Source organism: Tuber melanosporum (assembly GCF_000151645.1).
Source record: "Tuber melanosporum whole genome shotgun sequence assembly, scaffold_8, strain Mel28".
Taxonomy (NCBI): domain Eukaryota; kingdom Fungi; phylum Ascomycota; class Pezizomycetes; order Pezizales; family Tuberaceae; genus Tuber; species Tuber melanosporum.
Genome location: NW_003299128.1, coordinates 1,146,768 through 1,161,461, shown reverse-complemented (window position 1 = coordinate 1,161,461; position 14,694 = coordinate 1,146,768).

The window sequence follows — 14,694 nt, the reverse complement described above, 5'->3', positions numbered from 1 at the left end:
TCTCCATATCCTTTAACAGCAAAATACTCTTCGCATTGTGTCAGGAATATTCATAGCTTATCTTCCGCTCCTTCGTATGTGTCAGGTTCTTTTACTTTCGGTCGCTGGATATTTCCTTGTCCTGTGTTTCGTGTTGCTGCTAGAAATGTCTGAAACTGATTCTCAGTCATTCCAAGTATGCTAGTGCCTGGTGCGGGAGCGGCTGGAGCCAGTGACCTAGGTACTGCTGATACTGACATTCTCTCATGTCATGGAGTTCCTGCAGGAGAGCTATCGACTGGTGATCCTTTCTCCAGGGTTACTGGGCTTGCTGCCCTTCAGGACTCCGCTGAAACATAATCAAGGGCGTCGCTGAACTTCGCTAGGTTAAGGTTTTGATCATTGATATTGTTATCTGCTTCCCTCTCGGAGTTGAAGGATGACGTCTTGTATTGTTTAGCATCGTACTAGGTGATGCTTTGTAATGTAACAATCCCTCCTTGAATAGCTAGTTATTGGCGATGGGGAACGCTACTTCTCCTCGTTTGTTTCTTTCCTTAGTTTTATGATAGCACAAGGTCTTTGCCTACGTTACAGATAGTACAAGTCCTTAGTCTTCAATTAGGAAGGTTGAGATAGCATCTTGTGCATGTTCAAAGTTGTGTGCGAAGTACAAAGTTTTATCATGTTCAGGCGAATATCCTGTCCACTTGGCTCGGCATTGGAGGTGACCATGGAAGAAGCGGGAATCGACAGTTTAGTCGAGCTCGTATTCTGGTTTTCCATCAAGTTTGATGGGAGAAGGAGGAATAAGTGTTGGTGAGGGAAACTTGTTATTGTATAGTTCGAGGAGTGAGATGTGGAATGTATTGTGTATTCGCATTGAGGGGGGAAGGTCGAGTTTATAAGCTCGGCTGCCCACTTTTTCCAATATCCTGAATTGTCCGATTTTCTTGTAGTCCAATTTCTTTGATGGTCGTATCGTATAGATCTTGCGTGGGATTAGCCATACCATATCTCCCGGTTGTATGTTCGGATCTGGTCTTCGGTGCTTATCGTATTGTTCCTTTTGTCGTTGTTGTGCTTGACTCATTTCGTATCGTAAGGTTTCGTGTAGTTTTCCCATATCGGTTTTGTCCGGTATCATTCCAGGAATTGTATGATAGGTGGTCTGACTTTGTGGATGTTGTCCATAATTCGTGAAGAAAGGTGTTGTGCCAATTGTTTCTTGTTTTCCATTGTTGTATGCGAATTCGGCTATAGAAAACAGCTTGTACCAATCATCTTGTTGATAATTGACCTAGGCCCTTAAATATTGCTCGAGTATCGCATTTTCCCATTCTGTTCGTCCATCCGTCTCTGGGTGGAATGCTGTGCTCATCCTGTTTTGTATCCCCATTTCTCTAGTTACTTTCTTCAATAGTCCCGCTGTGAATAGTATTCCTTGATCCGTAATCATATTTTGTGGAGGCCGTGAAGTCGGAAGACCTCTCGCAAGAATGTCTGTATAAAATCCCTCGTGTTGATATCTTTTCTGACCGGAATGTAATGACTCATTTTGGTCAGATGATCTACCACGACCAGGATGCTATGAATATTTTGTGATGCCGGTAGGTCCATGATGAAGTCCATAGTAATTGTTTTCCATGGTTGTTCGGGAACTTCATTTGATTTCAGTAATCCATACGTTGCGTGTTTAGCCGTTTTCGTCCTTTGGCATATGTTGCACTTTTTGACCTATCATTTGACATCTTCACGCAATCCTGGCCAATAGAATGACCTTATCATGAATTCCGTAGTTTTAGCTGTTCCCCCGTGTCCTGCTGTTCGGATATCGTGGTGTTGTCATATGATGTCTGACCATATCTCCTCCTCTTCCAAGATCCATTGTTTTCCATCGTACTACATACTTCCATCCTTCAATTGGCATAAACCCAGAGCAATTCCTTTCATCTCCTTTTTTCCTTCTTTCAATACTTCTCTTATTGCCTGAATTGTTTTGTCTTTCTCATTTGCATTCTCAATTTCCCTTTCCTCTGTTGATGTGAATTGGATAACCTCTATTGCCTCAAAGTAGGTTTTTGGTAATAGTGTTCGTGTTTTTTGTTTGATTTTTTTGTCTTCTTTCATTTGTGATTTGTCGCTTGCAATTCTTGTGAGAGCATCTGGCTTTCCACTCTCTTTACCTCGTTGGTATTCAATTCTGAAGTTGTATTTGCTGAGGTGTTCTATCCATCTTATCTGGCGGTCGTTCAGTTCTTTCGTAGTTATGAACGGGACCAAGTTGTTGTGGTCGGTTAGAACTGGAACAGGATGGTCATTGTTCAAAACATATCTCCTCCATTCCTGTAATACTTGAACTGTCGCTAATATTTCTTTGTTTGCAACATTATAGTTGCACTCTGTGGGGGTCATTGTCTTGGATCAGTATGACACTGGCCTGCCTTTTCCATCGTCGCATTGTTGCGATAGTATGCCTGAGCACACATATTTTGAGGCATCCGTTTCGATCATTGTTCTTCTGTTTGGGTTGAAATAAACCAGTATGGGTCCTGATGTTATATGCATTCTTATTGCATCGTATGCTTTTTGTTCCGTCTCTGCCCATTCGCATTTCTTGTCTTTCTTGTTAGGTTATAGACTGGTTTTGCAAGCCTTCTAAATCCCTCTAGGAACCTTCGATAAAAGTTACAGAATCCCATAAAGCATTGAACATCTGTTTTGTTGTTTGGTTTGGCCCAATCCCATATGGCTGCTGTTTTGACAGGGTCGACCTTAATCCCACTTCGATTGATGATAAATCTGTGGTATTCCATTTCTTTCTTATGGAATTTGCACTTTGTTGGTTTGATCTTCATTCCTGATCCTTGTATTGTGGCCATGATATTGCTGATATCCTTTTGGTATTGTTGTATGTTTTCCGAGTATATGAGTACATCGTCCTAATATACGATGCAACATATGTCTGGGTACTTATTGAGTACCTTGTTGATCCATCTCTGGAATGAGGCCAGTACATTGGTTAGCCCGAAGGGCATAACCAAGTATTCGAACATTCTGTATCTTGAGGAGAATTTAGTCTTCCATTCATCTCCTGCCTTGATGCGTATATTGTGGTATGTGTCCTTGATGTCGAGTTTGGTGATGTTTTTTACTAACGGCAGTCTATCCAGTACTTCTTCAATCAAGGGTAGTGGATATCAGTCTTTCTTGGTAACCGAATTGAGAGCTCTGTAGTCCACACAGAGTCTCATTTTTCCGTCTTTCTTTTTGACGAATAGTATTGGGTATCCTCCTGATGCGAAAGAGTTCCTGATCCATCCTCGCTTTAAGTTTTGCTCGATGTACTTCCTAAGTTCTTCGAACTCTGCTTTTCCTAGTGGGTGTAACCTCTTGTAGGCAATCTTTTTTGTTTTTCCCGTTTTTTCGTCTTTGTCCAGCTGAATTCCGTGATCGATTTCTGGTCTTCCAGGTGGTAGCTCCATAGCTTCCTCTTCTTGGAATAGGTTCATGAATTGATGATATTCCTTGGGAACCAATTCTTTCCATCCCTTTTTCCTTTCGTATTTCTTATCCTGGATTGCTAGCTCCGGGCTGATGTTGATTTTCGCTAGAACTGCATTTTCGTCTTCGTCTATCCATTTGAGAATTCCTGTTGCATCCCACCTTCAATAGTACCTTCTGAAGGCTTGTGCTGTGATCTCTTTGATCTCGTTTCTTTATGTTATATCGGGCCAGTTTTGGTCCCTGCTTCCAAATCCTTTGTCTCCTCTTGTGGTTTCTTCCAGTTGATCTATTTCATGCAGATTCTTTTGGTTGCCTTTTTTCGATTATCAACTGTGCGATTCGATCGCCTTTTTGCACTTGGTCATCCTCTTGAGCTAGGTTGGCCAGGACTACTGTGATTTTACCTCCATAGTTGACATCGATCACCTCTGCGCTTGTCATGAGTCAATGTTTAACTACTAGACCACTATGGAGTGCTATTCATCCATTGGTGCCTTCTGGTAGTCCAATGGCTATTCCTCATGCTATCAGTGACTGCCCGTTTGCAGGTATCTTGATTCCTTCGTGGTTATACAGGTCGTGTCCTGCTGCTCCTTTGGAACCCTTGGTAGGCACTTTTGCTCTTGGTCCAGTCTTTGTATCCGGACTCTCTTATATTGCCGCATCTTGGCGAACTTTGCATGCAAAGTTTCTTCCGCTTCTCGTATCGGTGTCAAGTAAACCACAGGTGCACTGTTGAGACCTCGTGTCTTACATAGTTCACTTGTAAAGGTCATCATGTTCTCATTCTAATTGATCGTCGGATTATGCTTTCGTAACCATGGCATCCCTAGGACTATCTCATAGTTTTTAAGATCTGCTACCTGAGAGGTTGCTGTTTCCCTATGGCTGTCAATATCCATAGGTACTGTCGCCATATGGGTTATAGGACCCATGGCGCTTGGCTTTCCATCCGGTAGGCAGACTTGTCTTACTTTCTTTGCTTGTTTGGTGTGGAGGCCGTATTTGTTGCAGATTTCTTTGTCGATGAAGTCTTCGGTAGCCCCAGAGTCGAGCATTCCATATATTGTTGTTTCTTCATTTTCTTCCTTGTATATCTTCCTTTTGATCATCACATGATCACCTTTTTCTTCTCCTCTTTACATGTGTAGTGCCGTGTAATAGTTTGCTAACTTGATGCGTTTTCCAGGTCCACATCTTGGGTCTCCCAGACCACCATTTACTGGGAACCCTGGTCCTTTTCCGCCAGTGAATCTTCTGCACTTATTTCACAAATGTTGCTCCTTTTTTGATTTTGGAAACGATTATTCCCAGCAGCTCTGGTCCTTTGGTATCCGCTGTCTGGTCGGCTTCTGCATTCTCGTATCCTATGTCCTGCTTTTCCACACCTTAGGCAGAGTTTCCAGTTCATTCTTCTGGCGTATTCTTGTTTAGACAGGTTCGGAACAGGTCCTGCTCTTTATTTGTCTAACTCCATTGGCTCGCCTAGTAGTAATGCTTGACTTTCTCCGCGAGCTGCTTGTAGTTTGAAGGTTCCGTCCACATTCATGGATGTTTGGACCACCCTGTATGCCATCGTATTTTCTGAGTCACTTCGAACCATGTTTAGTTTGCTTTCCTTATCGATCGCCCATCTTGCAAATCGTTCTGCTGTTGTATAGCACAGGTCGGATATTCCCCATGCCTCTCGGAGTCTCTTGGCGCAGTTTCTCAGGAGGATGATGTAGAAAGTAGCATCATCAAACTCAGACTCGTATTCCAATATTCGGCATTCGTTCCAGTATGCTCAGAATGTTTGTTTCCCTCGTTGCAGTTTTTCCAGCCTTTGTCTTGCTGTTTCTTTGGCGTTGGGATCTCTGAATTGTTCAAAGAGTGTCGCCTTGAACTCTTCGTTTGTAACCGGTTCCATCTGCTTTCTTCTGTCTTGGAAAGTCATAATCCATTGTCCTGTGAGTCCACTGAGGAGAGATTCCACGTATGGAATCTTGATCTCGTCATGGTGATCTCCATATCCTTTAACGGCAAAATATCCTTCACATTGCAATGAGAATATTCGTAGCTTCTCTTCAGCTCTTTCATATGTGTCGGGCTCCTTTGCTTTCGGTCGTCGGACATTTCCTTGTCCTGTATTTTGTGTTACTGTGAGAAATGCCTCAAAGTGATTTTCAGTTATTCCAAGTATGCTAGTTCCTGGTGTCGGAGCAGCTGGGGCTGGTGGCCCAGATACTGCTGATCCCAATATTCGCTCAGGTCGTGGCGTTCCAGCAGGAGAGCTATCAACTAGTGATCCTTTCTCTGGGGTTACTGGGCTTGCTGCTCTCGAGGGTTCTGCTGAGACATGATCTAAGGCATTGCTGAATCCTCCTAGGTTAAGGTTTTAATCGTTGATGTCGATATCTCCTTCCCTGTCTGTATTGAAGGATGCCGTCGTGTATCATTTGGTGTTGTACCTGGTGACACTTTGTAATTTAACGATCCCTCTTTGGACAGCTGGTTCTGGGTGACGGGGAACGATACTTCTCGTTTCTGTCTTCCTCTTTCTTCATCTTACGATCGCTCTAGTCCTCTGCCTATGTTACCGATAGTACAAGACCCTTGTCTTCTATTGGGAACACCAATCGTAAGTATTCTCTAACTATTCTTTGTAAAGCGCTTTCCTTGGCGTAATGATAACTTTGCAATAAAGATAACGATCGTAAAGCTGTTTTATATTCGTTAAAGTAATAAGTAGCGAAGGTACTTAGAAGTCAATCTAATTTTATTTAAACTCGTACTAGAAATACTGGCATACGACAAGCCCCCGCTGGCACCCGGATACCACTAACCGGTATACCACTAATCCTAAGCTAACTAAGTCTACGGCTCCGCACCTACCATCCCTGAGTCATGCCTGCACAAACACTAATTGCAAGACCATCAAACAACCCAGTGCCCGCTCTGGTGGAAGTCCATAGTCCCTCTGATATGAAGCCAACCAGTACCAAGCGTAGCCGAAGCCGAGCAAGAGACTGACGCGACCAGATTCCTTGTCCAACAAAATATAAAATCACTACCACCCGGTCTTAAACCCCGTTCCACAAAACCTCCACCACTGTAGAAAACCAACAAAACCAAAACAAATATAAACTACAGGCGATACAATGGTAGAGAGGAGGTAACCAACATGTCCACCTCTCATATCCGCATGCCCAGCCGTCGACCCTATGAACCCACTTTGCCAAGTGCCTCGGAAGAGCATAATGGTGAGGAGGACCTGTACCCGCTGCCTGTCCCCCAAAAAACAAAACCCATAAATAAAGGAAATACATAGAGGTGGTGACAGACCGAAATGGTCAGTAGGGCCTGTCTCCTACCCTTGGTGCCTTGTCCCCGCCAGCCATGCCCATTGCCAAACTAAAGAAACCAAACAAACTTCTACAACACACAGCACGCGGAACCCAAACAAGTCCAACCAGGTGGTCGCAACCCACTATCTGCACAGGTGGCCATCAGCCAACCGGTCCATCTGGAAGCCGTACAGCACTCAGCAGCTTTGCCCAACAGCCCATGCCGGACTGGAAACACTTAATTAGACCTCATCCAACCTGATGCAGGCCTCACTGGTACTCACAGGTACCTCTCTCCCCCAATCAGCCCCACCCAAGCCCCACCAACCAGACGCCACAGAGCCCATCTAGCCCTCCCCGCCCCTCAGACAGATCAACCATCTGATAGCTACAGGATAGCGTATACCCAGCTCTGCCAGGCAGCCATTGGTCTTGGCCACACGAACAGAGCTCCAACCCTCAGCATCGTATAGGCGAGGGGGTATTACCAGCCACAACTGGGATCCACAAAGGAGGTAGCACCAACATCTGAAGGCATCGGTACCAGATACACCATCCAACCCAGCCGAACCGAAATCTAACCGAGTCGGGAAAGAGTAAGCAGAGCCAGCCAAAGCCAGCCCCACGGGTCCAGTAACAGGCATGGACCGAACGACGGGTAAGAGGCATCTCCAACTGGCGCGACAAGAAGGGGAAGGGCAAAAGAACAGAAGCAGACAAACAGAAGGTAGGCCACACTTGTAATGGGTAAAGCCGCCAACCACAGTCCACAACCAAACTACCTAAACGCACAGACAATGCGAGTGTCTGGCAGCCAATCGTCCCACACCACCCCAGGTAGCAATGAAAAACCACACCAGGAGGTAAGATTTCTCTGGGTCAAAGCCATCCCCACCGTAGCGAGGAGGAGACACCTGGCTGAACTACTGTATATGGCGCAAGGACAAAAACTCTAAGGGAACGGTGATAAACAACATCATAGGATTCCGACCGTAGTAACATGTAGTAACAAGGAGGGGGGGGGCCGGTGAGGCCACCTCCCCACTCGATTGATGCGGTCGGTATGACATGTTGATACTTCGGAAGGTCATCAGTCTAACCCAAGGGCGTTTTGTATCGCGAGAACTAAGGACTCCGTTAAAACTGAACGAAAGACATGAGCTGGCCCAAAGAACAACACGTGTGATCCCCCTAAACACAATGTTCAATCCCCCCAATCGAACGCGAAACCTGCGAGTAGACAATAGACTGGAAGCCGAAGTCATTTTACCAAAAGGGGCTTGTAAGCGACCATGATGAAGTGCTCGAAGTGACAGAATCGTGAGAAGCCATCAGGTGACGAAATGAGAAGCAAACAAGTAATCCGCCATGTAACGCCTAACAACCCTCAACACCAAAGACCCCAGGAACTACTGAGCCAACTCAGATATCTCCCCCAGAATCCATGGCATCAAGGCTTATCATGAGGGTGAAGGAAACGCTCGGGGCAAAGTAACGGCAAGGACGAGGAAAAGTACTTAGAACAAAGCATGAAGAATGTATCTTGCTCGGCCGAATCGGCCTCCTTATATAGTATTCTTCCCACCTATAGTCATGTGACCTAAACTGATCACATGTGCGATAACAAATCATAACAAGCTAGTCATGTGACCAAAGTGATCACATGCTCAAAACCCATGACCTCATAGCGAGGTCTTGTACAAAAACTCATAAACCAATCATAACGCAATAAAGAAGTCATATGACTTGACTGAGTCATGTGCAAAACATAAATTATATGCACAAGGCTGACCCGCAAGGTACACTCGCAAGGCATAATCGCCAGGTGCACGTCCCTTGACGCATATTTGAGCCATGTGCGGACGCATCACAAATCCCACACATAACAAATCATATGACCTGAATGAGTCATATGTGTGAAACAATAACATACCTGTGACTCGTAACCATGTGTCACGTGAAAACCTCTTTTATGCCAAACCACGTTCGTGACACCTGGATCATAGGAGTAACAATTTGGATAATAAAGCAAATTGAGGAAAAGGTAGAGCAGGACCATCTAGATTTAGATGGGGGCTAATCCCTGAACAATACAGAATAGCTGATGTGCTGGCAGAAGCATTAGCCCAAACTGTGAAGTGACCAGCAGACCTGCCCCCATTTTTTAAGGCTAAGATCAGTTAATGTATCTACCCTTAGCTAACCCAATGCTAAGATTACTTCGAATGCCATCCCACGATTTGGAATAATGGTTGAGAAAATATTCTCTATGTTCTGGAGAAAACAGGAGATCCAGTCAGACTCATAGCAGTATGGTAATGGCATACTATAGATAGCCTGCAAGGAGATGAAAAAGACACAGAACTGCACTCCAAGACTTCTTTAGAATACGAATTCACCAGTGGGTACGCCCCTCCGGAAGAAGATACAAAAGCCATACCTTACATGTAATTGGTGGAGTATAAAAATAATATTCTAGTCTTCATGGGAAAAATGTACAACCTGAATCTTCATGGTTGACTAATAGGACTAGCCTAGTATATAGGAGTAGATAGATAGTTACCCTATAAGATTAGATAGTAATGTTTACTGAAAAAGTATAATACTAATGCAGAACAGGAAACGGCAGTCTGGGAAGCAGGATGGGATGAGGAAGAATAACAGAAATGAGACCACCTAAACTAGGATAAACCAAAATGTGTGAAGATATTTTTAGACAAAAAACATGTGTACAAGAACCAACTAAAGGTAAAAAGGGAGAAACACTCTATAAATGGAGGTGGTTCCTCTAAAAAAAGAAAATGGGAACTGGAGGGCAAGAAACCTGCAAAGCAGTCTACTGGGACTATGAAGTTAATACACACAAACTTCAAAAAGGCCTACAAAGGAATCCACTAGTCAATGATTGACAACAGAAAGCAGGAAGAAAATTGTACTCGTGGCTGAATAAAAAACCAGGAGTAGAGAACCTGCTGGGGACAAATTCAAGTGTCAAGAATAAGGGCAGATGACAGCCCATTCAAAACACTAAGGGCTAAATGGTGGCAATAGTCTACCACCACAGAAAGATTTCTACAGCTTAAGTTCCAAGAGGTAATAAGCTCTGAAAACTAGGTGAAGACTAGGAAATGACCAAGGTCATTACAGTGGTACTGACAACAACAGTATTCATGTAGTTTAGAGGAGACATACTCTCTAGGAATCAAAATTAACAGTAAAAAGAGACGTATAAGTGAAGGAATCAACCTTGCAATTATGACCTGAGTTGTAGTACACATGTCCTTCTTGCTGCAAAGTCAAGAGAATTAATAAACAGTAATATACATATTGGTGGCTCCCTTATGCTTTCCAAGGAAGTATTGCAATCTTGTCTCTAATGACATGATACATGTTTATTGGAGTAGACAGGTATATGACGTGGAAACTAAAAGGTCTTTGATAAAAACTAAAAGTCTAGACAGAAGATAGCCAGAACCAAGGGTACTAGAGGTAGCGACAGTAGGGTTAAGATGAAGAATCTAGAGGAAAAGAGAAGCACATCTTTGATCTATACAGAGAATAGGTATAAGAGATCCTGACATTACCTTTAGTTACTACTTCTTATGTACCACGTGGGTACAGAATAGAACTCGATAAAGTGAGGATACTGATTAGGACTTAATGAGAGTGGAGAATAAGCCAGGGAAGGTTATTAAAGAAACAGCTAATGAGTCCTATGCAATTGGCTTTTGTTTCCATAACATCTGAATAATGGTAGAGACCTCCTAGATTAGTTCTACAAAGAGTAAATGTAGAAAGTATGGGAATTCTTTAGTCGAAGATAAAGACTGCTAGTAGTAGGCTGTCCGATATACCAAAGAAAACAAGTTTATCCGATGAGACCTAAGTACTCAAAACAAAATAGGTGCGGTAACAAACTTTCCAGTTGTTATCAAACCACAGATATGTCAAAACAATAGAATGACAATTCAACATATTACCTATTTTTTTGTTTTTTTTTATAATCGTGTATTCATTGTTTAGGTACAAGAACTTGCATGCAGCAGTAGCTATGGGGTAAATAAAACCTTAATCGCAAAACAAACAAAAGCAAAAGAAACCAAACTAGTACCTCCAATAAGTGCAAATAACCCATATCACAAAGCATATAAACAGCTAGCTACAAAGAGAAACATTCAAACTAGACATAAAGAAATACTACAAGCAAGGAAAGCAAAAAAGCATACTCTCACTCCACGGCTTAGGCCGCGGAGGAGGATCTGAGTAAGGAAGTGGGACTCGCGACGGTACGGGCCCCGGAGGGGGGATCTCTGAGTGCAGGCATGTCCGAGGGGAAGCCGACCGAAGTGGCGGAGATGTAGGCAGATAGGGTGTGAAGCAATTCAGGAGATGTCCAGATGGGTTCCCCTTCATCCAGGGACTCGACTCCGGGGAGGTGGACATCTCTGGCTGTTATGTGAGGGGCATTTGAGAAAGGCGTGGTGGAATGACTCAGGCTCCTCCTCACAGTAGGGGCGCATGTCGAGAGCATCCGGGTCTCTCCAAGAGTGGTAGGTGGCCAGGTAGCTCTTTCCTGACCTCATCTGGTGGATTCTGCCCTCTATGAATTTCCACAAGCCCATGAAGGGGTGGGGTGACAGAGTGGACGAGTAGACGTATCGGGGTGGTGGTGGGTATTATTTGGTCCATACGTTTAGGAGGAACTGACAACAGCCTTTCTTGAGTGCTGGGAAAGGAGGGTTGCCAAGGGCCGCAGGGGGCAGGGGCTCAGGGAGCAGGGTAGGTGATACTGGTGGGACCCTAGAAAGATGCCCTACAAGCTTGCCCATGCGGTGGACTATTGTGTCAAGTGGGAGATGCCTCGTTACAGGAGGGGATGGCTCAGTCGATTTCCAATTCAGGGGCCAGTAGCCCTGCATAAGCCCAACTGTCAAGGCGCGGTAGTCCTCCAGGGAGCAGTAACAAGATATTGTAGGAAAGGAACAGTGCAGCCGTGCAGTGGCCGGATTGCTTTTCAGAGGGAGGTACACCATCCTCAGCGCCGCCAGGCGCTGATGGTGATCAATAAGCCATTGCATCGGGAGTAGGGCCGACTCGCAGGGGAGGATACCGGTAGGGATCTTGGAGAAGTAGTTGGTGACCCATCTCTGGACCTGTCTCCAAAAGACAGCAGGCTGGTGGGGCATGGGTGTAACCGGTACGGGTACTCGGTTATTGGTTTTGTTTTATATTTTGTTTCAAGTATCGCTTTGATACTTGGTTTGTTTTAAGTATCGCTTTGATACTTGGTTTGTTTTAAGTATCGTTTGATACTTGGTTTTGTTTTATGTTTTGTTTCAAGTATCGCTTTGATACTTGGTTTGTTTTAAGTATCGTTTGATACTTGGTTTTGTTTTATGTTTTGTTTTAAGTATCGCTTTGATACTTAAAGAGTTTTACCAAAGTGTATCGATTGATACCTTTGATTAGTTTCGTTCATGATAGACATGAACAGATTTGTGTATTTAAAGACCGCCTGTTTCTACGATAGAAAAGGCAGACTTCGACAGACAGGATTTCAATATACTTGGTTGAACGGTTACTTCTTTGTTCCCCAGTACACCCTCGAAGCCTCCTTTAGTTCTCAGCTCTCGCCTCCTCTCTGGAAGAGCAGGCCACCTGCCAACTATCGTATCTATTACTGATAACGTGAATAGCACCTTGCGAACACGTTACATTTTTTTAACCTCAGCAAGTGGTTAAGAACCTGTCCCCAGATTTAGGCCTGATCAACCTATCGATATCCACCTCAGAACGCTAGCGGAGAGAAGCGGTAGAATCATAGCACATTCGGCTTCATCTCAAACCCAGGATAGAGTCTTTGACGACCTGGAGTGGGAAGCAAATCCCACGCCAAGACCTTACAAGGAAGAAACAACCCCAGCGCTCTGCTAAAGAGCCGAGCAATCCTGCAAACACAGAAGATACACAACCTCCAGGTGAATTCTCTTCTACTGCAGCAAAGAAGCCTTCCTTTGAACCTCCAAACGACCCCGAATCTTGTAGCGAATCAGATATGGCTAGCACAGGAGGAGGGCCTTCTGGAGGAGGCAAATCTCGGGCAAGGCCTGAAGAAGTGGAGGTACCCGCAGGATTTGAACCCCCTAAGTTTAAACTCCACCTCCCAGCGAAGTTCACAGGCGAAGGGAAAGACCTCAAACCTGAAGCCTTTGAACGATGGGCAACAGAACTCTCACACATCCTACTCTTACAAGGAAAAGATGTGGAAGACCCTACAACCGGACTTATCATTGGATCATTCTGTGAAGGAAAGGCAACCGACGCATACCACCAATGCTATAAGGATTTCGGCCGGAATGTAAGATTAAGAGGATCTACAGTTCTCGATTACCTGAAAGGACGATTCCAATCCTCTATAATCAACGACCTCCTATACAACAAATTCAACCAGCTCCAGCAAGTTAACGGAACACATGTCAAGCGAATCACCGATGTGGCTACGGACCTAATAATGTATAAGGACTGAATGGAGAGAGGAAGTATCTCCAAATACATCCTGAAGCGACGATTCTACGACACCATGCACCCTACCCTCCGGCGAGAAGTAGAACCACTGGAGGAAGATGGCGATGATATTGCAGTAATAATTGCAAGAGCAGAACGAAAGGACGCCATTCTCCATGAAAACAAGGCCTACAAAACACAGACATCCTCTAATAGGAACAGCCAGCCATGACATAAAGCCTCCAGCAACTCTGAAGACGATACCCCACAGGCTTTCAAGAAGAAAACAAAATCCTCCAAAGAATCGAGACAGCAAAAAGGAGAATGTTTTGAATGTGGGAAAACAGGGCACATGGCAAAGAACTGTCCTACAAAGAAAGCAAAAGGAAAGGCAATTAAGCAAGAGGCCTCGGCCAACAATGTTGAAAGCGATAACGCCCAATCCAGTGAATATGAAGAAATCCATATCGGATATATCGATGTGGAATGCAACAGTGTTCGACCTCCGGCTACCTTCAAAGCACACACCACTCTGGAAGGTACTATCCTGTTCAATGGCAAAAGGGCCCGAGTGCCTTTCGACACTGGTGCAATCGGAAGATATATAATCAGTAATGCCTTTGTCTCTGTCCATGGACTCCCCACTCGAGACCTTAACCAACCCATACCAGTCAATATGGCAGTAAAAGGATCACGATCCACAAGCCATAAAACCTGTAGTGCGACCATTCGACTTGGTTCTGCTATGCTACCCCCCCAGGAAATGGTAATTGGAAATTTAGCCAAATACGATGCCCTAATAGGCATGCCATTCCTGAACCGCCACAAAGCTATAATCAGGTGTGGGGAATCAACCATCGATTTCCCAGATCAGAAGGTCAGAGTCTCATGCAAGCCAACAAGCGGAGAGTACCGAGCCGCAGTCTGTGAAGCAACTACCCAAAAACTATTGGATGAATACTCTAATGTTTTCCCTGATCAAATACCCGAAGAACTACCGCCTATGAGAAAGGTGAACCACCACATCCGCCTCCGAGACCCCTCCAATCTCAAGAACCAACCCACCTACTCTATTCCTGATGCATATAAAAGCCCACTTTGTGATTGGATCAACCAACAACAAAGAAGAGGAGTCATCTACCGAGCAGAAGCCCCAGGTGCCGCACCTATGTTTGTTCAACCCAAAGCAGCTGGCAAAAGAATCCGCCCCTTGGTTGATCTCAAGCTACGGAACGATAACACGGTTATGGATAGCTCCGCTATCCCAAACCAAACCCAGATCCTAAATGCAGTTGGACGGGCTAGATTCCGAAGTAAGATTGACCTAAGCGATGCCTACTTCCCAACAAGCTTAGATCCAGAAAGCGAACGCTACAAC